At 45.3% G+C, this 23,704-nt stretch overlaps 1 protein-coding gene across 2 annotated transcripts in view; it reads left to right on the top strand.

Annotated features, from left to right (window-relative positions):
- SLC2A9 (solute carrier family 2 member 9) overlaps positions 1-23,704 on the top strand; it is a 203,934-nt gene that overhangs the window by 98,178 nt on the left and 82,052 nt on the right. The gene's annotated exons all lie outside the window — the stretch shown is intronic.

Here is a 23,704-nt window from a genome sequence, read left to right as displayed (position 1 = left end):
GCAGTGTCTCTCCATTGCCCCCACCTAGGTGGCCCCAGCTCAGAGACAGGAGAACACAGATTTCCCAGTGGTCAGGTCCGACTGCCTCTCCCTCGGCTCCTTGCGCTTCACCGCCCAGCCCTGCTGTCCTAACAGTCACTCACCAGGAAAGGAAGTATGCAAACCCAGAAAGGAGTGCCAGCTTCACACAGCATGGGGTGGGCACCTGGGCACCACAACCCACCGGCACACCCCCAGCAGCCCTGGGAAGGGGTCAGACATCTACCCAGTTTGCAAGAGAGGCACAGGGGCCCACGATGGGGCCTGGGAGTTGTCTTAGGAGGCTTTCCTTAGACTCCCTGAATGTGGACGTGCTGGGCCAGATGCAAAGCACCATGTTCAGAATCAGAGGCGTATCTACCCAGCTCTGAAAAGCCAGAATCATTTTGTCGGGAGACAACGGGGGAGGAACAGCGTTCCCATTCTTTTTATAGAAGGAGATGCAGTCGACAGCACGTGGCTGAGCGGAAGGGGTTGGGCTAACATCTGCCTTCCATCCCAGCTCTGTGGTCCCACCTGGGGCAATTCTTTCAAGGGTTCTGAGCCTTGGGACCCGCACCTGAGAAAGGAAATGATATGAACATCCCTCGTTGTAAGCTTATTGTAAGGCTGTAATTAGATGCTACATAAGGCTCAGAGTATTATTTGCTGTCATTATTACTGATGACTCTGTCCCTTTTTTTCTCTCTCTCCTGTCCTCTGATCTAAATTCCATTAATGTCCACCTCCGAGAAGAAAACTGAGAGTTATATGAACTTGCTAACATGGTTTGTGCAGCACCTTATGGGTGGGACAACCCAAACGACCTACATATTTTCTGAAGTAATGAATTAATCTAACATTAATGACTATCTCATGTGCCTAGCAGTTTGTGGCTGGGGTCCACTTTCTCAACTATAACACTCCTGGGATGTGACATCAGAGACATTCTCATTGCTTTCCCTTTTTAGGTGAAGAAACTGAGGCTTGTGGAGAAGGTGATTGCCCAAGGCTGTGGTTAGTGGCTTTGGTTTCTGGAGGCCTTTAAAAATAAGATGGGAAGCACAGCGCTTTCCTCAGTAGAGGGCCCACAGACAGAATCTGCATGAATTTGGCGACCAGGGTGGCCTTGAGCCCTCTCCGCCCATCAGCCCCCAGGGACGCTGGGTGGTAGCCTTCCCCCACCGCACAGCCCTGCATTGACAGGGGGACTGGGACCCAAGGGTGGCTCTCCTCCCACTGAGGGACACCAGGGGGTTGTGTTCCAGGGGGTGTCCCATGGGGCCTGTGGGAGGACAAACCGGAAGGAGGCTGGTTGTCAGATGGGGGAGGCTCAGCAGCGAAAGAGCAGCTGAGAAAGAGTGGGGGACATCGGATTCCCGGAAGCAGCTGGGCGTGTTCGAAGGTGGCGCCTTCACCAGCTCCGTCTCTCCTGGCTTGGGGACGGAGCCCCTCAACCCATCTGGCTGCTCTCGGGAAGAACTCCCGGGGAACATTTCAGTTAAGGCCAGTTGGAATGGTCAGTTCATGTAAATGCCGGCCAGTGGAGAAGGCTTAGAAGATTTATTTCATAGCACAACAGGGAGTAAGGAGAAGTCCAGTTGCAAAAACTGAGAAGTATTATATGTACACTTTGTAAAAAGAACAAAGACATTGGCTTTGGGTTCATAGAGAATATTGAAATTTGCATCTGTACAAATACAAGTGCTAATTTCACTGCCGACATTCACCAAACAGTGGGTATTCACTGTGCTGGGCATTCTGCCAGGTGCTGAGGGAAGAGGTAAGCACAAGATGGCATTTGCAGCCCCCAGGAGGTCAGGGGGAGGGCCTGGTGCAGGGAGATGGGCACACTTGGTAACAACGCATCTGTATTGAAAGAAATTTCTTTCTAAGCATTTCACATGTGTTAGATCTCTGAAGTCCCCTATTTTAAGACAGAAAAACTGAGGACAGGGCCAAAGACATAAAGCTAGCAAATGGCAGCACTGAGATTTGAACTCTGAGAGCCTTGCTCTGGAATCTCTGAGCATAAACAAAACATGCTCTACTCCCCAGAACCTAGTTTGGCACTGTGGGAGATACACTGTGTCCAGTCTGCTGGTAATCTATGGGGAAGGGGCCCTGTAGGAGTTGGTTATTAGCCTACTAATGCTGATAACAGGCCACCTCAAAACTCCCTGGCTTAAGACAATAGCGCTTACCATTCCCAAGTCTATGGGCCAGCTGTGAATTCTGCAAACCTGGATAGGGCTTGCTTTCACATTCTTCTTCTTTTTTTTATTGAAGTATCATTGATACACAATATATATTGATATCAAATATACAACACAGTGGTTCAGTAGTTATCCATATTACTAAATCTTCACCCCCTCTAGTGCAGTTACTATAGGTAAGCATAGGAAGATATTACAGAATCATTGGCTATATTCTCCATGCTGTACTATCACCGTGACCAACTTATATTATGATGGAGAATTTTTGTGCCCCTTTATCCCCCTCACCCTCCCCACCCACCCACTCTAGCCCCTCCCCCAAGGTAACCACTAGTTGATTCTCACTGTCAATAAGTCTACTGCTACATTGTTCCTTCTGTTTTGCTTTGTTTTTGTATTCCACAAATAAGTGAAATAATATAGTATTTGTCTTCCAACATCTGGCTTATTTTACTGAGCATAATACCCTCTAGGTCCATCCATGTTGTTGCAAATGGCAGGATTTCTCTTCTTTTTATGGCTGAATAATATTCCATTGTGTATATGTACCACAACTTCTTTACTCATTCATCTATTGATGGACACTTAGGTTGCTTCCATGTCTTGGCTATTGCAAACAGTGCAGCAGTAAACATAGAGGTGCTTATCTTTTCATTTCAGGAATATTTTTTTCTTCAGGTAGATTCCTAGAAGTGGCATTACTGGGTCGTATGGTATTTCTATTTTTAGTTTTTTAAGGAAGCTCCATACTGCTTTCCACAGCAGTTGTACCGATTTACATTCCCACGAACAGTGTAGGAGGGCTCCCGTTTCTCCACATCCTCACCAACACTTGTTATTTCTTATCTTATGGATAGTGGCTATTCTAACTGGTGTGAGGTGAGATCTCATTGATTATTGATATAAGTACATTTGGAATGGTCATTGTGGTTTTGATTTACATTTCCCTTATAATGAGCAACGTAGAGCATCTTTTCTTGTGCCTGTTGGCTGTGTGTCTTCTTTGAGGAAATGTCTGTTCAGGTCCTATGCCCATTTTTTAATTGGGTTATTTGTTTTTTGCATGAACTTTATGAGTTCTTTATATATTTTGTATGTTAACACCTTATTGGATAAATTGTTTATTAATATTTTCTCCCATACTATAGATTGCCTTTTTGTTCTGCTGATGGTGTCCTTTGCTGTACAGAAGCTTTTTAGTTTGATATAGTCTCACTTGTTCATTTTTATTTTGTTTCCCTTGCCTGAGGAGATGTGCCCAGGAAAAAATTGCTCATACTTATGTTAAGAGATTTTTGCCTATGTTTTCTTGTAAGAGTTTTATGGTTTCATGTCTTACATTCAGGTCATTGACCCATTTTGAGTTTACTTTTGTGTATGTGGTTAGACAGTAATCCAGTTTCATTCTCTTGCATGTAGCCATCCAGTGGTCCCAACACCAGTTATTAAAGAGGCTGTCTTTTCCCATTGTATTTTCATGGCACCTTTATCGTATATTAATTGGCCATATATGCATGGGTTTATATCTGGGATCTCTATTCTGTTCCATTGATCTACAAGTCTGTCCTTGTGCCAGCACCAAATTGTTTTGATTACTGTATCTTTGTGGTAGAGCTTGAAGTCAGGAACCATAGTCCCCCAGTTTTGTCCTTCTTTCTCAGAATTGCTTTGGCTATTTGAAGTCTTTTGTGGTTCTATATGAACTTTAGAACTCTTTGTTCTAATTCACTGAAGAATGCTATCAGTATTTTGATAGGGATTGCATTGAATCTGTAGATTGCTTTAGGCAGGATGGCCATTTTGACAATATTAACTCTTCCTACCCATGAGCACAGGACAAATTTACATTTATTTGTGTGTTCTTTAATTTCTCTCATGAGTGTCTTATAGTTTTCAGAGTACAGGTCTTTCATCTTTTTGGTTAGGTTTATTCCTAGGTATTTTATTCTTTTTGACACAATTGTAAATTGATTTGTTTTCCTGATACCTCTTGCTGCTAGTTTGTTGTTAGTATATAGGAATGCAACAAATTTCTGAGTATTAATTTTGTATCCTGCAACTTTGCTGAATCCAGTTATTAGTTCAAACAGTTTTTTGGTGAAGTCTTTAGGATTTTCTATGTGTAATATCATGTTGTCTGCAAATAGTAACAGTTTAATTTCTTCCTTACCAATTTGGATGCCTTCTATCTCTTTGTCTTATCTGATTGCTGTGGCTAAGACCTCCAGTACTGTGTTGAATAAGAGTGGTGAGAGTGGACATCCTTATCTTGTTCGTGATCTTAGAGGAAAATCTTTCAGCTTTTCTTCATTAAGTATTAAACTAGCTGTGGGTTTGTCAAATATGGCCTTTATTATGTTGAGGCAGTACCCTCTATGCCCATTTTTTTGACAGTTTTTATCATGAATGGAGGTTGAATTTTGTCAGATACTTTTCAGCATCTGTTGAAATGATCACGTGTTTTTTATCCTTCTTTTTGTTAATGTGGTGTATGGTATTGATTGACTTATGAATATTATACCATCATTGCATCCCTGGAATAAACCCCACTTGGCCATGATGAATGATCCTTTTGATGTATTTTTGAATTCAATTTGCTGACATTTTGTTAAAAGATTTTTGCCTCTAAGTTCATCATGGATATTGGTCTATAATTTTCTTTTTTGTAGTTGTGTTGGTATTAGAGCGATGCTGGCCTCATAAAATGGAAGTATTCCCTCCTCTCCTACTTTTGGGATACTTTAAGAAGGATGGGTATCAGCTCTTCTTTAAATGTTTGGTTGAATTCAGCTGTGAAGCCATCTGGTCCTGGACTTCTGTTTGTTGGGAGTGTTTTGATTACCAATTCAATTTCATTGCTAATATTTGGTCTGTTCAGATTTTCTGTTTTTTCCTGGGTCAATCTTGAAAGGTTGTATTTTTCTAGGAATTTGTCCATTTCTTCTAGGCTGTCCAATTGCCTTTGCATTCTTGTCTCAGTGGAAACTCTCTCACAGGTCTGGTGGTCTGCCGGCTGATCTAGGATGGCCTCAGCTCTGTTCCATGTGCCTCATCCTCAGGCTAGCTCAGGCATATTCTCATGGTGAGCATAAGTCCCAGAGAACAAGGGGAAACACAAGCAGTTTTTCAAGCTTTAAATTAGCTAAAATCCTACTGGCCAAAGTAAGTCACATGGTCAAGCCCAGAGTCAAAGTGGGAGAGTCCACACAGTTATACAGCAAAGGAAGTAGGTGCCGGGAGGCTATGGATCAAGGCCGTCAATGCAACCCATCCATTCCTTAGGCCCCTTCCGGGCTTTCCCATTCCTCCCCACCCCCAGTTCACAGTGGCCAGGGACTAAGTTCCAGCTGAGTCTAATTTATTTGTGCTACTTTGTCACATAAGGAGAAGCTCCCAGTGCCTAAAAAATGTAGGAAAGAGCCCAGACTCCCACGATGAGGAAAGGGGGTGTATTAAATTGACAGAAGTGAAATATCAGAATAGGGGATGTGATAGGGCAGTGCTTCGGGCATGGTGGTCAGGCAAGATCCCAACATGAAATGGCTGTGCAGGCCACTTACCTCCCAACCTACCAATTAGCTCAGTCCGTTCTCCTCTCCTGGGAGGAGTGGGCCGAGAGGGAGTGAGGAAGACTCAGGGGGCATGATCAAATTGTTGACAGGCTCTTGAGGGAAGAAAGAGCAGCCCTATTTGGGCTGACAGATTCAGAACCTATCTATGTGAGATGCCCCAGCAAGGCATACTTTGATTCAGCACAAGAAAGTTGATGCAAGAATGGACCAGGCTGCTTCCAGAGCTGTAAAATGATACATTTGGGTTGTTTAAACCCACCAATGTTGTGATCATTTGTTACAGCAGCCATAGGAAACTAATAGAGGTATGTATACTGTTTCCATTATCTTAATACTCACCAAAAAAAAAGCCTACAGTGTTTCCACTCCTTATTTTGTAGAAGACGTAATTGGATTCCTATCCCTGCATTGACATTTTCTAGGTATGAGCAGCCTTTAGCTCGGTTCTCTTATTAGAGGCACTAAACTTACTGAATTATTTTGAACTCTTAAATGATGTGATTCACATAAAGGGCTTAAAACATTGCCTGAAAAGTGGGAAGCACTTCCTTGTTTTTCTAGGAGGAGGCGCCAAATTAGTCTCTGAGCTTCCTGGCAGCCAGGGCAAAAAAGGAACCAGTTCCTCCACAGACTCTATGAGAAGCAGATCAGTTTCTCAGGAGAGACAGAGTTTGCTTACAAAACTCCAAAAACCATTTATTACAAGGGGCCCTCCAGAGGGGACACATAATAGACAGTCTTGAACTAAAAGCATTTGCAACAGATATTTTTCTATGACTTCTTTTTCTTATGTTAGATCCTTTTTTAGAGTCACTGCTCATTCATTGTCTATAGATTTATGGAGTCTGTATTGTGTACCAAGCACAGTGCTAAGCCCAGGAGGTAAAATATGGAGCAAAACCAGACAAGGTGCCTGAGTCCTTACACAAGCAGTCAGTGAGGGTGTCCGACAGGAACCAGGTGCACCTCAGAGATCAGGGTGAATCGCCTCATGCCAGAAGCTACAAAGGGAGGAGCGCAGAGCTCCAAGGGGGTTAAGGAGGGATAAACCATGGAGACCTTCCTGGAGAAGGTGGCAATTGAGCTGGAGTGGATAAATGGGTTGACATAAAAGGGTGAAGAGAGGCAGGGCAGGAATCCATCCATAAAGTGGGGGCTGATCAAAGCCCATGAATACATGTGGCTGGCTGGGGGGGCATCCAGGGGGTGCCCATCTGTGATGGTGTCTGCTTGTTTGTTTGCTTGTTCTTCAACAAGTGCTTTCACTATTCCTATGCCTGAAAGCCACGTCTAATAGCTACTGTTCCCCAGGGATAACCCCTGGCTTATCACCTACAGAGCATGTGGGTGTTGGGGAAATGGGGAGTTGCTATCAACAGGTATAAAGTTTCAGTTATGCAAGATGAATAAGCTCTAGAGATCTGCTGTACACACTGTGCCTATACTCAACAAGCTTGTATTGTGCACTTACAAAACTGTGAAGTGGGTAGACCTCCTGTTAAGTGTCCTTAATACAATAGGATAGTTTTTTTAACACATGTATGAATAATAAATTATTCATAAATTATTCATTTACTAATAGAAAATAAAAGCCACAGCTATAGAGATCACTCCTGACGATATTAATGCACTTGCTAATATCATCGCACACGAAAGCAGTCACTGCAAGACAGAATGCCAGCAGACATCCAAAGAGCACTCTTGGGAAAGCAGCCCTTCAGTCTGGCTTATGGACAAGGCCTGTAATTTGCCAGCTGTGAACTCCTCCTGTCAATGCCATCCTTGCAGCCGGGTTTGCCTCAACCCTTTGGGCATGCAGCAGAGCAGGCGCAGAAATGCCAGCTCTCCTGTGTGACCTGGGCACGGCACAGCAGTGAGAGTGCTGACTTTTGGGGGCTTTGGGAGGCTCCCGCAGGCCTGCGTTCAGCCCCGTACACCCGGAGCAGCAGGGAGCTTTGCTCTGGCTTGTGCTGGAGAGAATTCCTTCTGAGCAGAAACCATGTCTCGTTCTTCCTTTAATGCAGTAGACCTTTTGCACCACCCCTGGCACCCAGCAAGCTCTCCCAAACTGCAGGTGAATTGAAACAGACTGAGTTTGGTTCTGTTAGCTTCTCAGCTCTGCGGCTTCTTTCCCTCCTGCTTTGAGGTGTGTGGGAAGAAAGGTCAGACAGGTCTTGGGGGCAACACCGACCCTCTCACTGTCTCCCTGGGCTCTCTGGCATGCTTCCTAACCTCTCCGAGGCTCGGTGAACCCACCGACACTAGAAATCATGATATAGCCTGTAAGAACCTAGCCCCAAGGCTGGCACATAGTAGGCACATGATAAATGTTAGCCTCCTCTCCCCTGCTTGGTCTCTTGATGGCCTTTGAATAAAGGCAAGTCTTTAACTGGACAAGATCTGACTGCATAACAGCTCCCTTTCCCAGCCTGGGAATTGACCAGGCCATGCAGAGGACTTTCTTTCCAGTTGGGAAATGCAAATTCTTACTCCTTTTTCAAGTTCTTTGAAGTTAGTGATTAAAAAATGGCCAAGAATGTGAATGAGAGATGAGCCTTGGGAAGGTTTTACTTTCAAGTGCAAGGGTGAGGGTAGGAGCCCGAGCTAGGAGAGGAGCAGCCGGGTAGATGGGATGAACTGTTTAAGTGACGTGCGGATTCAAGAGACTGGACCCCTCTGGGAGGGTTATTTTCCATGAGCAAATGTCATTTCGAAATGGGCTTATTGACAGCCAAGTTTGTAAGGCTGTTCCCTCTCTCTCCAAGGACATCTAGCTAAAGCTGCATGTGTCTGTCCCCTCCCCTGCCCACCTCATAAACGCCATGGCCTCATCCTCTCCAGACCTGCCCACCCCTGGGGCTCTGCACTTACTTTCAAGACCACCTTCCAGTGCGATGCCTGGGTCCCTCCCAAAGCAGCTCCAGCAGGTCACCCACGCTCTCCTTGCACATGCCCCAGGACGGGGGGCTCACTGCTCAGGAAACGACCCTCTCTGCCCCTGGACACATCTGTCACACGGTTCTTCCTTGTGGAGGGCTGATGTCCAACACATCATAGCTGCTGCCCTTGGTGCCTGTTCTGACCTCAGGGCCAAGAAGTCCAACCCTACCCACATCCATGTTTCTCATCCCACATGACCCTCTTCTTCAGACTTAACATAGCAAATGTTAGGTCCAGTTATGTTCACCCAACATGGTTTGAGCACATGCTGCATGCCAGACTGAGTAAGAGCCAGCCCTTGGTATGAAATGTCATAAGCCACACAGCAGCATCAGCCACTGTGCTGGGCTAGTGGGACCGTGTGACAACGGGAGCTGTGGTGGCAGCCATTGTTCAGCCACAGGACACCCCCAACACTGGCCTATACTCTCTGGCCCCTACCTGCAGTTTCCTGCCCATTTGTGAGGGGGCTCCTTGCTCCAAGGCAGATTTCAAGCCTTGACCTAAAGATTGGAGGGAAGGGAATATTGTTACTTGTGAGCTCTGGGTTAAAAAAGTTAATTTGAACAAATCCCCTCTGTGCTTCCAAAGTGTAATGACACTAGTGCTAAATTTATAACTGCCCATGTTATAAATTAACTATGTTATAAATTGCCTCACTCTGATGGAAGTAATGGGCAGATGGATGGTTAAGATAAAGCCAGAGGATCCTTCTAGTTTCTTTCAGGAACTCAGGGCATGAAATGAAATCTAGGAAGAGAGGAGGAAAAGGAGAAGGAAGGAAGGACATGCCTTGTGGGGCCTCCTCTTTTCCTGTCTCACTCTCCCCACCCCCTCACCCCCGCTTTCTGCTTCTTTCATTTGTGTCAACTTCCCACACTCAATCCTTGCCTCAGGCTCTGCTCTCAGGGATCCTAGTTCTCCTGACTAGGCAAGTTTCTTCTCACCTGCAGAATGGGAATGTTAACAGTCTACTACTGAGGGTGGTTATATGAGAGTTAAATAAATAAAGGCATATGGACTTTTAGAATGGTGGCTGGCATAGAGTAATCGTCAACAAGTGTTAGCCAATATCACTTCAATATTGGCCTTAATAGTGGTACTAGCCCAAAAAGAACCTCACAAAAGGATGTGGATCCAAAGGAATGAAGGCAGCAAGGCTGACCGAGCCTAATGCATTTGGTATTCATCTTGCAATCCCATCATTAGCAATGACATGTCTGGAGGACGTACCGCTAGTAAATTGCCATCTCTCCACCTTTAATCAGTTGTTCCCCTGGAATAGTAAGATGTTGCCTTTTTATATTTTAATAACCATAATTTAGCAAAACCAAATGAAACTCTTCATTTGGGATATTTTTATACAGGAATGCATTTTAGACTGTTTGCAAGGTTTTTCTTAAGATGCGGATATGAGAGTTGGTGACCCGCGCCCAACACATTAGCTTCCAAGCCACGCAGTGATGGCAACGCTGTCACACACCGCTTCTCATAGGACGGTCTCTTTCAGAAAGTTGCTAATTTCTCACTCTTGTTAAAATGTCAGCTCTACTTTGAAGAGATAGATTACCTATGTTTTATCTTTTATAATCTCTTCTAGGCAGCATATGTCAACAGCCCCCGAGGCTGAGGATGGGCGTGCATGTAGAGGGAAGGTGGCAGCTCACTGCCCCCCTGACTGTGCTGGCACTGTCGGTTTTATCATTAATCCATGGTTTCTTTGGGGGATTTTTATAAGCTGCCTGTACATCTCTCAGGGTTAATTCAATTACAACCAAGTACTTCCATTCCCAGATCCTCTACACAAATAAACTGCAAGCTATCACTCTACCGGAGAGGAGAGTGAGACTGACGCCCCTAATCAGCTTCTCCACGTGGTGGGGCCCCTGCAGCCCCATCATGCGGGCCTGTGGAGGGCATAGTGACCCGTTACACAGCTACAAGTGGGAGGTCCCTGGGTCCTGCTGCTCTCAGGACTAAAAGGTCACCAGACCTAAGTTAAAAACCCAAAACTCAAACCTGAATCCCAATAACAATTGAAAATAAATGCTTCAGTGAAACCTCCTATGTTTAGAAGCACTGAGGCCTGCACAGTGCAGGAGATGAGAAGCTGGGTGCTGTGCCCGCAGGTGACTACAAAGGGCCATCGCTGGTGCTCAGCATGAAATCCCTTTGCTGGCCTTGTCACAGGGGCTCTGGGTCACAAGAAAGACATTGCCAGACTCTTCTGGCTCTGCTCTAGCAGGAGGTGATAAATGCTAAAGGAGGTGATACAATTCAGTTGCTGCCGTAACGGCGAACCAGTCCCTACCGAGGAGGCTTGGGCCTGTGCTGTCCATCTGGTTCCAGCTGACCTTTGCACATGTGTGACCATCCGACTCAGCTGGGCTCAGCTCCGAGCCAGCGCCCACACCCTTCCCCACAGGGCAGAAGGGACAACCCCAGAATCCCTTTGCCCAGGCAGCTGGGACTGCAGAGGCAGAATTAGATGCCAGGGGAGTCCCATCCTCTATCCTGGCCAGGCTGACCTTCAGCCCATGGGCCCCACTCCAACAGGCTCCCCAGCTGACCCGGCACCCTGAGAGAGCACTTGCCAGAGCCAGGCACCCCTCCAGATGTGTCCCCACCACCCCGTCCTCACATAACCTGTAGGGCAGGCAGTAGCGTTATAGCTCTCCTAGAGGTGAGGAGGGGGCGCAGAGGGGCTGAGCGACCCCACACGGCCGCCCAGCCAGGACACAGTGTAGCAGGGGCTCCAGCCCTGGAAGCCTGCTCCTAGAACTGTGAGCTTAAACACTAGGCGTGCAGCTGCTCAGTGTGCGTCTGTGACCCTTGACCCTTCCAGCTGTCCCTCCCAGACCTCAGGCTGCCCTGGGAGAATGCACCCACATTTGCCCTTACTAGATTTTCGTGTAATGCTGGCTCTCCTCCTGCCTGCTACTCTCCCGGCAGCTTATTTGTCCCTGAGAGGGGACAGGGTGGGTGTTGCATCTGCCGTGAGCCAGGCCCTGGCGCTCTGCATACCTTGCCCCAGGTAGCTGGCATGATGCTCTGGAGATGCAGGTGACCTCGGCGCCACCTTACAGACCAGAGCTCTGAGGCCTGAGAGGCCGGATGCGCTCCTCCCGTCACGAATGGTGGGGGAGGGTTAGAGCCGACGGCTGCCTAATTTCAACGGCTCTGTATTACATTCCTGTGGCCCCTCTAACAAATTGCCACAAACTTAGTGGCTTAAAACAAAAGAAATTTATTATCCTACAGTTCTGGAGGTCAGAGTCCAACATGGGTCTCACTGGCTAAAATTAAGGTGTCACAGGGCTCTTTCCTTCTGCAGGTTCAAGGGGAATATCCTTCCTCACCTCTTCCAGCTTCTAGAGGCACCCTTGTTGCTGGGCTGCTGGCCCCTTCTACATCTCTAAAGTGTATCCGTCCAACCCCTGTCTCCATCATCACCTCCTCTCTGACCTCCTGCCTCCCTCTTATAAGGATCCTTGTGGCAAGATTAGGCACTCCTGGATAATCCAGACTCGCCTCCCCATCTCAGGATCTTTAACAATCCCATCTGCAAAGTCCCCTTGGCCACGTACACTAACATACTCACAGGTTCTGGGAATGTGAACTTATTTGGAGGTCATTATTCTGCCTGCCACAGGCTCTTTCTGCTTTTTTAGGATGCCCCCTGAAAGAAAAAGATGGTAAGAAACCTGGTGGTATTTGCCTCCACTCTCAGCTCAATGCCCTGGGATGCCCCCTCCAGACCGCCAGGACATCCTGGATTTACTGCCCCTGCGACACATGTCAGGTTAGAATGACATTTCCTGATGGACTTCTGCGGGTTGTTAGTATGTGCTCCAGAGACACATTGAGGAAATGTGGAGCAAAACGAAATTAAATGGGTATCTTTGCTTCAGGACTTAACAGAAAGTTTACTATTCTAATGTGAAGTTTAAACCATCAAGAGATAGAGCATGCAATGTTCCTGAACTTCTCGACCAAGAAAACTTATTTCTCTGCACTCTCTGCAGGGACTGGAATTCCACAAAATGCACATTAGGAAACAAGATGTGACTGTGTGATGGGAACACCGCCTGGCTGGTGCTGTTGCTCTTGTTCCTGCAGCCCCTTCCCTTGGCACAGCACCCGGGCTGTAAGCATGTGCTGAGACCTGGTTCTGAATGGGGCCGTGATTTCTCTCCACCGGTCCTGACTGTCCCTTTAAAAGGCCCGCACTTTCTCCCTAAGGGCTGTGTATTCGTACAGCTTGTCAGAGCTGAGCATCAGCCTGGGGTCCCTGGAACTCAATTGGCAGCCAGTTGGCGGGGCCTCGCAAAGCCTTAGCATTTCTCCCCAATCTGCCCCAGTCTGGGGATTGCAAGCAGGGGCCGGGCCTCGGTGGGGGCTCCAGACTGTGCCAGGCACAGAGGATTCAAAGCCGTGCCTCCACTAGACCATAGGAGTGTGACCTCTGGAGGAAAGACGGCATTAGACTTTACCAAGGAAGCCACTGACAGGAAGCCGCTCGGCCCCTTCCTCTCCCATGGGATGCCTTGTCTGACCAGGTGCCATGGGGTGGTCTTGAGCAGAGCATTTCCTCGTACTGGGGGCACCTGCAGGGACCTGATGCCGGGAGGGGTCTCTGGCCCAGGAAGGAGCTGCCAGCCCCCACGTGAGGCATGTGAGCACATTTTCAGTCCCCTGGCAGCTTGTGTGCAGGCGCCCCCAGCTGCATCAGATCTGTCACTGCTGCTCTGCGCTGTAGGGTGGCCGAGGGCCACAGGGAGCCTGCCATTTGTCAGCCACACTGCTCTCGGAACGGTGCGGAGGAGGCCACTCAGATACTCGTTCCCCCACTGATTTAGTTTTGTTGATACTTAGTATATAATCTTTGCCTGCTCCAGTCCACTCAGCAGCAGCCCCCACTTCTCTGTTTATAACATGCTCCTCCCTCCTGCCACCTGAGGCCCGATTTTACTCTTCATTCAAAACACATCAGTTGAATACACGCTAGATATCAGGCTTTACAGGGAAGAAATAAAATATGATAGCAATAACAGTCACTGTTTATGGGACACCATTTGCGTGCCAAGCACTTCACATATGTTGTTTTCATTCTCTGAAACAACTGCAGATGTAGGTTTTATGAATTCTGTGCCATGGAAGCGCAGCTCAGAGAGCACCAGTAACCTGCCTGGGGTCACACGGGAGGGGCAGGCACAGGTGCAAAGCGCACTCTGGCTCCACAGCCCACACCCTGCCCCCTCCCTGCACTACGGCAGATAGCCCCCGCTCAGGGGGTGTCACTGGGTGGGTATGGCAGGTGCATGGACACACTGTCACTGCCAAGAGTGAAAGCATCCTGATGACAGGGTGACTAGCCATGACCTGGGTCAGGAAGGCTTCCAGGGACATGGTTGCTGAGCGGGTTCTGAGGAAGGAATGTTGCAGCTGCAAAGTGTTCTGGGCAGAGGAGCAGCGTGTGCCAGGCACAGAGGCATGTCTTAGAGGTCAGATGAGGAAGAGGCCACCTAAGGGGAAGCCTGGGTTGTGGGCAGGGGTCTCTGTGCAGCAGAGTGATTTTGGACTGGGTCCTGCCGGCAGGGGCCAGGCCAATAAAGGCCTGAGTGTAGGAGAGCGGTCATCTCAGAGGATGGAGACAGGAGCAAGGAGCCCCCCAGGGAGACGCCGAGACCTCCCTGGGATGGGACCTGGGGACTGAGAAAGTGGAACCGGTGGGGCTTGGTGGCAAAGTAAGACCTGTGTGCAGGCACTTCCTCTCCTGCAGGCATTCCAGGCCTTCCTTTGTCAGCAGCTGAGATGCTGTTTTTCCCAGGATCTTGTCTCGGAGGTGACGAGGAATGAAGCCAGCAGACAAGAGTTCGGAGCCACCAGTGAAGCTTTTAATGAGGAGTGAAAAGAAAGGGATTCCTGCTAATCAGGAGGGGCTCCAAGGGGGGACCCCATCAGGGCGGCAGTGTCTAGGGCTTATAAGCAGGGAGAAGTCTTCATGACTGGTTGGGGGGTGCAGGGAGAAGGGGCTTGTTGCTGGGGCCAAGCTGGGTTCAAAAGGAAAAGCTCTCTTGTTTTTCAGGCTGAATTTTCCAGATGTCCAGGTTGTGGCTTCTTGTTTACTTTGAAGACTTGACCCTGTGTCCCTCCTGACTGCAACTTACCAGGGCCTTGAAACTTACGGGGGCCTTGAACTCTATCTGTGTCCCACCAACAGCTGCCTCATCTTGGCCTGCTTCTCCCTGACTTCCAGCCAGGAGGGAAATCAGGGAAGGCTTCCTGGAGGAGGTGGTGTCTGAGCTGAGGCTATAAGAACAAATAGGGTAGCCAGGTGCACAAAGGTCAAAAGAACATTCCAGAGAGAGGAAAGAAACAAATGTTGTGATGTCTCTTGTTCCTCCTGAGTCCCAGGATGTGTGAGGTGACCCTTTTTTTTCCCTGCCCAGACCATCCCTCAACCCCCAACAGCCTGAAATCCCCATCTCTTTGGATTAGTACATCCTTTCTGGAAAGGGATCTGAGTTGTGCATCTCCATGTCTGCTATGATGCTCTTCTTCACCAGATACCCTTCCTCACCTAGTCACAAGAAACATAAGGGGTGTGGGGCAAGCAGAGAAAAACTATTTTTATGGGCACATATATAACAAGAAATTACATTGATGCTTTGAAAGAGGAAGGAGATCACACTTTTTTTTTTTTTTTTTTTGGTGAGGGCATCTCTCATATTTATTGATCAAATGGTTGTTAACAACAATAAAATTCTGTATAGGGGAGTCAATGCTCAATGCACAATCATCAATCCACCCCAAGCCTAATTTTCATCAGTCTCCAATCTTCTGAAGCATAATGAACAAGTTCTTACATGGAGAACAAATTCTTACATAGTGAATAAGTTACATGGTGAACAGTGCAAGGGCAGTCATCACAGAAGCTTTCGGTTTTGCTCATGCATTATGAACTATAAACAGTCAGTTCAAATATGAATACTCATTTGATTTTTATACTTGATTTATATGTGGATACCACATTTCTCTCTTTATTATTATTATTTTTAATAAAATGCTGAAGTGGTAGGTAGATACAAGATAAAGGTAGAAAACATAGTTTAGTGTTGTAAGAGAGCAAATGTAGATGATCAGGTGTGTGCCTGTAGACTATGTGTTAATCCAAGCTAGACAAGGGCAATAAAACATCCACGGATGCAGAAGATTTCTCTCAGAACAGGGGGGGTGAGGTTCTAAGCCTCACCTCTGTTGATCCCCAATTTCTCACCTGATGGCCCCCCTGAGACTGTGCCTGTCTTAGGTTGTTCCTCCCTTGAGGAATCTTACCCGTCTCTGGCTAACCAGTCATCTTCCGGGGCCATACAGGGAAATGTGAAGTTGGTAAGTGAGAGGGAAGCCTTATTGTTTGAAAAGGTTAGCTTTTTACTTCTTTGCATATTTATGCCCTGTGGCTTCTATGCCCAGCATTTGTCTTGAGGTATCTTTACCACTTGGAAGAATTATGATACTCGGTAAATTTGATATGAGGCATGAATTCTATTTAAGGGTTGTAATTAGGAAGGAAGAAGAAAAGCTATAGAAGTAGCAGGCAGAAGAAAACCTGGGAAGTTTGATTATTTCCTTGACATATCTTCTTGTAGAGTAACTTCAGCACAGTTTTTAAACTACTAATTAAATTGCACACACACATTAACATAATAGGAGTATAGTTACATAACCAAAGCATACCTGTAATTACCATCCATCTCCAGTGAAACCAAGAAAACCAGTTAGGCACCTTAGGCCTTTGTGAAAACTTATCTATGATATGATGGATATTGTCCAGCTGAACTTGAACAGTCTGAGAGAAATCAGACAAATTAAAACAGCCCATTCCTGGGGACTGTTCACATCCCATACGTTCTGTTAACAGTAGATAGTCTGTAGTCGTAAGATTTTGGAGTGCTACAATTTGCACTTCTCCTAATTCTTGGTTGAGTTCCAACAGTATAGATCCAGTCAAATTTGTTGTTTTACTGTATGCACAGGCCAGTTTAGATATCTCCTTCATTCCCATGGCAAGTCCAGGAACTGGTGGGATGAGTGCATCTACAGCTGTAGCAGTGCGTGGATCTTTGTTGGGGTTTTTTGATGATCATCTTCTAGCATGAGTCTTCCAGAGAGTGCCGATGTTGGAAGTTCTTTTTCATATCGTATCTTAGTTGATTTTCGGGGTAGCCAAATCAGGCTTTGATCCTCTGTATAAACACAAACAGGCCCTTTGCCTACACTTTTATATGCCCTTTATACCTTTGTGTAGAACTCGTTGGAGGTCACCACACAGGAACTGCCTTTTTTTTTTTGGTATCATTAATCTACACTTACATGACGAATATTACGTTTACTAGGCTCTCCCCTATACCAGGACCCCCTATATACCCCTTTACAGTCACTGTCCATCAGCATAGCAAAATGTTGTACAATCACTACTTGTCTTCTCTGTGTTGTACAGCCCTCCCCTTTCTCCCACCCCCCCTATGGATGCTAATCTTAATACCCCCCTTTTTCTTCCCCCCCCTTATCCCTCCCTACCCACCCATCCTCCCCAGTCCCTTTCCCTTTGGTACCTGTTAGTCCATTCTTGAGTTCTGTGATTCTGCTGCTGTTTTGTTCCTTCAGTTTTTCCTTTGTAGTTATATTCCACAGATGAGTGAAATCATTTGGTATTTCTCTTTCTCCGCTTAGCTTGTTTCACTGAGCATAATACCCTCCAGCTCCATCCATGTTGCTGCAAATGGTAGGATTTGCCCTTTTCTTATGGCTGAGTAGTATTCCATTGTGTATATGTACCACATCTTCTTTATCCATTCATCTATCGATGGACATTTAGGTTGCTTCCAATTCTTGGCTATTGTAAATAGTGCTGTGATAAACATAGGAGTGCATTGGTATTTCTCAAACTTGATCGCTGCATTCTTAGGGTAAATTCCTAGGAGTGCAATTCCTGGGTCAAATGGTAAGTCTGTTTTGAGCATTTTGATGTACCTCCATACTGCTTTCCACAATGGTTGAACTAATTTACATTCCCACCAGCAGTGTAGGAGGGTTCCCCTTTCTCCACAGCCTCACCAACATTTGTTGTTGTTTGTCTTTTGAATGGCAGCCATCCTTACTGGTGTGAGGTGATACCACATTGTAGTTTTAATTTGCATTTCTCTGATAATTAGCGATGTGGAGCATCTTTTCATGTGTCTGTTGGCCATCTGTATTTTGTTTTTGGATAACTGTCTGTTCAGTTCCTCTGCCCATTTTTTAATTGGGTTATTTGTTTTTTATTTGTTGAGGCGTGTGAACTCTTTCTATATTCTGGATGTCAAGCCTATATCGGATCTGTCATTTTCAAATATATTCTCCCATATTGTAGGGTTCCTTTTTGTTCCATTGATGGTGTCTTTTGCTGTAACAGAAGCTTTTCAGCTTAATATAGTCCCACTTGTTCATTTTTGCTGTTGTTTTCCTTGCCCGGGGAGATATGTTCAAGAAGAGGTCACTCATGTTTATGTCTAAGAGGTTTTTGCCTATGTTTTCTTCCAAGAGTTTAATGGTTTCATGACTTACATTCAGGTCTTTGATCCATTCTGAGTTTACTTTTGTATATGGGGTTAGACAATGGTCCAGTTTCATTCTCCTACATGTAGCTGTCCAGTTTTGCCAGCACCATCTGTTGAAGAGACTGTCATTTCGCCATTGTATGTCCATGGCTCCTTTATCAAATATTAATTGACCATATATGTCTGGGTTAATGTCTGGATTCTCTAGTCTGTTCCATTGGTCTGTGGCTCTGCTCTTGTGCCAGTACCAAATTGTCCTGATTACTGTGGCTTTATAGTAGAGCTTGAAGGTGGGGAGTGAGATCCCCCCTACTTTATTCTTCTTTCTCAGGATTGCTTTGGCTATTCGGGGTCTTTGGTGTTTCCATATGAATTTTTGAATTATTTGTTCCAGTTCATTGAAGAATGTTGCTGGTAGTTTCATAGGGATTGCATCAAATCTGTATATTGCTTTGGGCAGGATGGCCATTTTGACGATATTAATTCTTCCTAGCCACGAGCATGGGATGAGTTTCCATCTGTTAGTGTCCCCTTTAATTTCTCTTAAGAGTGACTTGTAGTTTTCAGAGTATAGGTCTTTCACTTCTTTGGTTAGGTTTGTTCCTAGGTATTTTATTTTTTTTTGATGCAATTGTGAATGGAGTTGTTTTCCTGATTTCTCTTTCTGTTGGTTCATTGTTAGTGTATAGGGAAGCCACAGATTTCTGTGTGTTGATTTTGTATCCTGCAACTTTGCTGTATTCCGATATCAGTTCTAGTAGTTTTGGGGTGGAGTCTTTAGGGTTTTTTATGTACAGTATCATGTCATCTGCAAATAGTGACAGTTTAACTTCTTCTTTACCAATCTGGATGCCTTGTATTTCTTTGTTTTGTCTGATTGCCGTGGCTAGGACCTCCAGTACTATGTTAAATAACAGTGGGGAGAGTGGGCATCCCTGTCTAGTTCCCGATCTCAGAGGAAAAGCTTTCAGCTTCTCACTGTTTAACATAATGTTGGCTGTGGGTTTATCATAGATGGCCTTTATTATGTTGAGGTACTTGCCCTCTATTCCCATTTTGCTGAGAGTTTTTACCATGAATGGATGTTGAACTTTGTCAAATGCTTTTTCAGCATCTATGGAGATGATCATGTGGTTTTTGTCTTTCTTTTTGTTGATGTGGTGGATGATGTTGATGGATTTTCGAATGTTGTACCATCCTTGCATCCCTGGGATGAATCCCACTTGGTCATGGTGTATGATCCTTTTGATGTATTTTTGAGTTTAGTTTGCTAATTTTTTTTTTTGAGTATTTTTGCATCTACGTTCATCAGGGATATTGGTCTGTAGTTTTCTTTTTTGGTGGGGTCTTTGCCTGGTTTTGGTATTAGGGTGATGTTAGCTTCATAGAATGAGTTTGGGAGTATCCCCTCCTCCTCTATTTTTTGGAAAACTTTAAGGAGAATGGGTACTATGTCTTCCCTGTATGTCTGATAAAATTCCGAGGTAAATCCATCTGGCCCGTGGGTTTTCTTCTTTGGTAGTTTTTTGATTACCACTTCAATTTCGTTGCTGGTAATTGGTCTGTTTAGATTTTCTGTTTCTTTCTGGGTCAGTCTTGGAAGGTTGTATTTTTCTAGGAAGTGTCCATTTCTCCTAGGTTTCCCAGCTTGTTAGCATATAGGTTTTCATAGTATTCTCTAATAATTCTTTGTATTTCTGTGGGGTCCATCGTGATTTTTCCTTTCTCATTTCTGGTACTGTTGATTTGTGTTGACTCTCTTTTCCTCTTAATAAGTCTGGCTAGAGGCTTATCTATTTTGTTTATTTTCTCGAAGAACCAGCTCTTGGTTTCATTGATTTTTGCTATTGTTTTATTCTTCTCAATTTTATTTATTTCTTCTCTGATCTTTATTATGTCCCTCCTTTGCTGACCTTAGGCCTCATTTGTTCTTCTTTTTCCAATTTCGATAATTGTGACATTAGACCATTCATTTGGGATTGTTCTTCCTTTTTTTAAATATGCTTGGATTGCTATATACTTTCCTCTTAAGACTGCTTTTGCTGTGTCCCACAAAAGTTGGGGCCTAGTGTTGTTGTCCTTTGTTTCCATATATTGCCGGATCTCCATTTTGATTTGGTCATTGATCCATTGATTATTTAGGAGTGTTTTGTTAAGCCTCCATGTGTTTGTGAGCCTTTTTGCTTTCTTTGTACAGTTTATTTCTAGTTTTATGCCTTTGTGGTCTGAAAAGTTGGTTGGTAGGATTTCAATCTTTTGGAATTTTCTGAGGCTCTTTTTGTGGCTTAGTATGTGGTCTATTCTGGAGAATGTTCCATGTGCACTTGAGAAGAATGTGTATCCTTTTGCTTTTGGATGTAGAGTTCTATAGATGTCTATTAGGTCCATCTGCTCTACTGTGTTGTTCAGTGCTTCCGTGTCCTTACTTATTTTCTGCCCGGTGGATCTATCCTTTGGAATGCGTGGTGTGTTGAAGTCTCCTAGAATGAATGCATTGCAGTCTATTTACCCCTTTAGTTCTGTTAGTATTTGTTTCACATATGCTGGTGCTCCTGTGTTGGGTGCATATATATTTAGAATGGTTATATCCTCTTGTTTGACTGAGCCCTTTATCATTATGTAGTGTCCTTCTTTATCTCTTGTTACTTTCTTTGTTTTGAAGTCTATTTTGTCTGATATTAGTACTGCAACCCCTGCTTTCTTCTCACTGTTGTTTGCTTGCAATATGTTTTTCCATCCCTTGACTTTTAGTCTGTACATGTCTTTGGGTTTGAGGTGAGTTTCTTGTAAGCAGCATATAGATGGGTCTTGCTTTTTTATCCATTCTGTTACTCTGTGTCTTTTGATTGGTGCATTCAACCCATTAACATTTAGAGTGACTATTGAAAGATATGTACTTATTGCCATTGCAGGCTTTAAGTTTGTGGTTACCAAAGGTTCAAGGTTAGCCTCTTTAGTATCTTACTGCCTAACTTAGCTCGCTTATTGAGCTGTTATATACACTGTCTGGAGATTCTTTTCTTCTCTCCCTTCTTATTCTCCCTCCTCGATTCTTCATATGTTGGGTGTTTTGTTCTGTGCTCTTTCTAGGAGTGCTCCCATCTAGAGCAGTCCCTGTAAGATGTCCTGTAGAGGTGGTTTGTGGGAAGCAAATTCCCTCAGCTTTTGTTTGTGTTGGAATTGTTTAATTCCACCATCATATTTAAATGATAGTCATGCTGGATACAGTATCCTTGGTTCAATGCCCTTCTGTTTCATTGCATTAAATATATCATGCCATTCTCTTCTGGCCTGTAGGGTTTCTGTTGAGAAATCTGATGTTAGCCTGATGGGTTCTCCTTTATAGGTGACCTTTTTCTCTCTAGCTGCCTTTAAAACTCTTTCTTTTTCCTTGATCTTTGCCATTTTAATTATTATGTGTCTTGGTGTTGTCCTTCTTGGATCCTTTCTGTTGGGGGTTCTGTGTATTTCCGTGGTCTGTTCGATTATTTCCTCCCCCAGTTTGGGGAAGTTTTCAGCAATTATTTCTTCTAAGATACTTTCCATCTCTTTTCCTCTCTCTTCTTCTTCTGGGACCCCTATAATACGGATATTGTTCCTTTTGGATTAGTCACACAGTTCTCTTAATATTGTTTCATTCCTGGAGATCCTTTTGTCTCTCTCTATGTCAGCTTCTATGCGTTCCTGTTCTCTGATTTCAATTCCATCAATGGCCTCTTGCATTCTATCCATTCTGCTTATAAACCCTTCCAGAATTTGTTTCATTTCTGCGATCTCCTTTCTGGCATCTGTGATCTCCCTCCGGACTTCATCCCATTTCTCTTGCGTATTTCTCTGCATCTCTGTCAGCATGTTTATGATTCTTATTTTGAATTCTTTTTCAGGGAGACTGGTTAGGTCTGTCTCCTTCTCTGGTGTTGTCTCTGTGATCTTTGTCTGCCTGTAGCTTTGCCTTTTCATGGTGATAGGAATAGTCTGCAGAGCTGGGACGAGTGACGGCTGGAAGGACTTCCTTTCTTGTTGGTTTGTGGCCCTCCTCTCCTGGGAGAACAGCGGCCTCTAGTGGCTTGTGCTGTGCAGCTGCGCGCAGACAGGGCTTCTGCTTCCTGCCCGGCTGCTATGGAGTTAATCCCCGCTGTTGCTGTGGGCGTGGCCTGGCTCGGGCAGCTACTCCAAAATGGTGGAGTCGCGTTGGAGCAGGAGCGGCTGGGAGGCTATTTATCTCCGTAAGGGGCCTCCCTGCTCCCTGCAGCCCCGGGGTTAGGGTGCCCAGAGATCCCCGGATTCCCTACCTCTGGATTAAGTGACCCGCCCTTCCCCTTTAAGACTTCCAAAAAGCACCCGCCAAAACAAAACAACGACCACCAAAAAAAAAAAGAAAAAAAAAATTGCTGCTCGTTCGTCTTTATTCTCTGGCGCCAGCCTCAGGCATCTACTCACCGGTCTTGCTGCCCTGTTTCCCTAGTATTGGGGTCCCTATCCCTTTAAGACTTCCAAAAAGCGCTCACCAAAACAAAACAGAAAAAAAAAAAAAATGGGCGCTCGCTTTTCTTATGTCCTCTGGCGCCAGGCCTCCAGTACACGCTCACCGTTCTTTCTGCCCTGTTTCCCTAGCATCTGGGGCCCCCTGGGCACGTACTGTGTCTGCGCTCTGGTCCGGATGGCTGGGGCTGGGTGTTCGGCAGCCCTGGGCTCCGTCTCCCTCCCGCTCTGCCTGCTCTTCTCCCGCCGGGAGCTGGGGGGAGGGGCGCTCGGCTCCCGCGGGGCCGGGGCTTGTATCTTACCCCCTTCGCGAGGCGCTGGGTTCTCTCAGGTGCGGATGTGGTCTGGATATTGTCCTGTGTCCTCTGGTCTTTATTCTAGGAAGAGTTGTCTTTGTTATATTTTCATAGATATATGTTGTTTTGGGAGGAGATTTCCGCTGCTCTACTCACAGTGACATGTTGGCTCCACCTCCAAGATCACACTTTTAAGAAAAAGAAGAGAGATTTTTGTTCCAGAAAATAAGAGCTGGGCACTAAATTTAGCTAAGAGCTTCCTTGCAGCCAAGGTGAAAAAGGGGGAAAAAAAAGGCTTTAAAGTTCATTTTACATGGAAAGCCATGTATGGAGGAAAGAGAAAAATGTTCTTGCCCTAAAACTCTAGGATGACTTTATCACATGAATGTTGTACTTTGAACTTTGAGAAAGTATTAGAAATACAATGATTTAGTGCATGTATGCTACTGGAAATAACACCCCAGAGCCTTTGTGGGCTTGCTTCTTGGAGAATTTGGAGCAAGTTTTACAGCTTTTTTTTTTCTTTTTTTTCACTATTTAAGAAGAATAATTTCACATGCCCTGTAGTGAAGACAAGT

This window comes from Manis pentadactyla, chromosome 5 (genome assembly GCF_030020395.1).
Source record: "Manis pentadactyla isolate mManPen7 chromosome 5, mManPen7.hap1, whole genome shotgun sequence".
Classification (NCBI taxonomy): Eukaryota; Metazoa; Chordata; class Mammalia; order Pholidota; family Manidae; genus Manis; species Manis pentadactyla.
The sequence above is the reverse complement of the archived record's forward strand: the minus strand, read 5'-3'. Positions and strand labels throughout refer to the sequence as shown.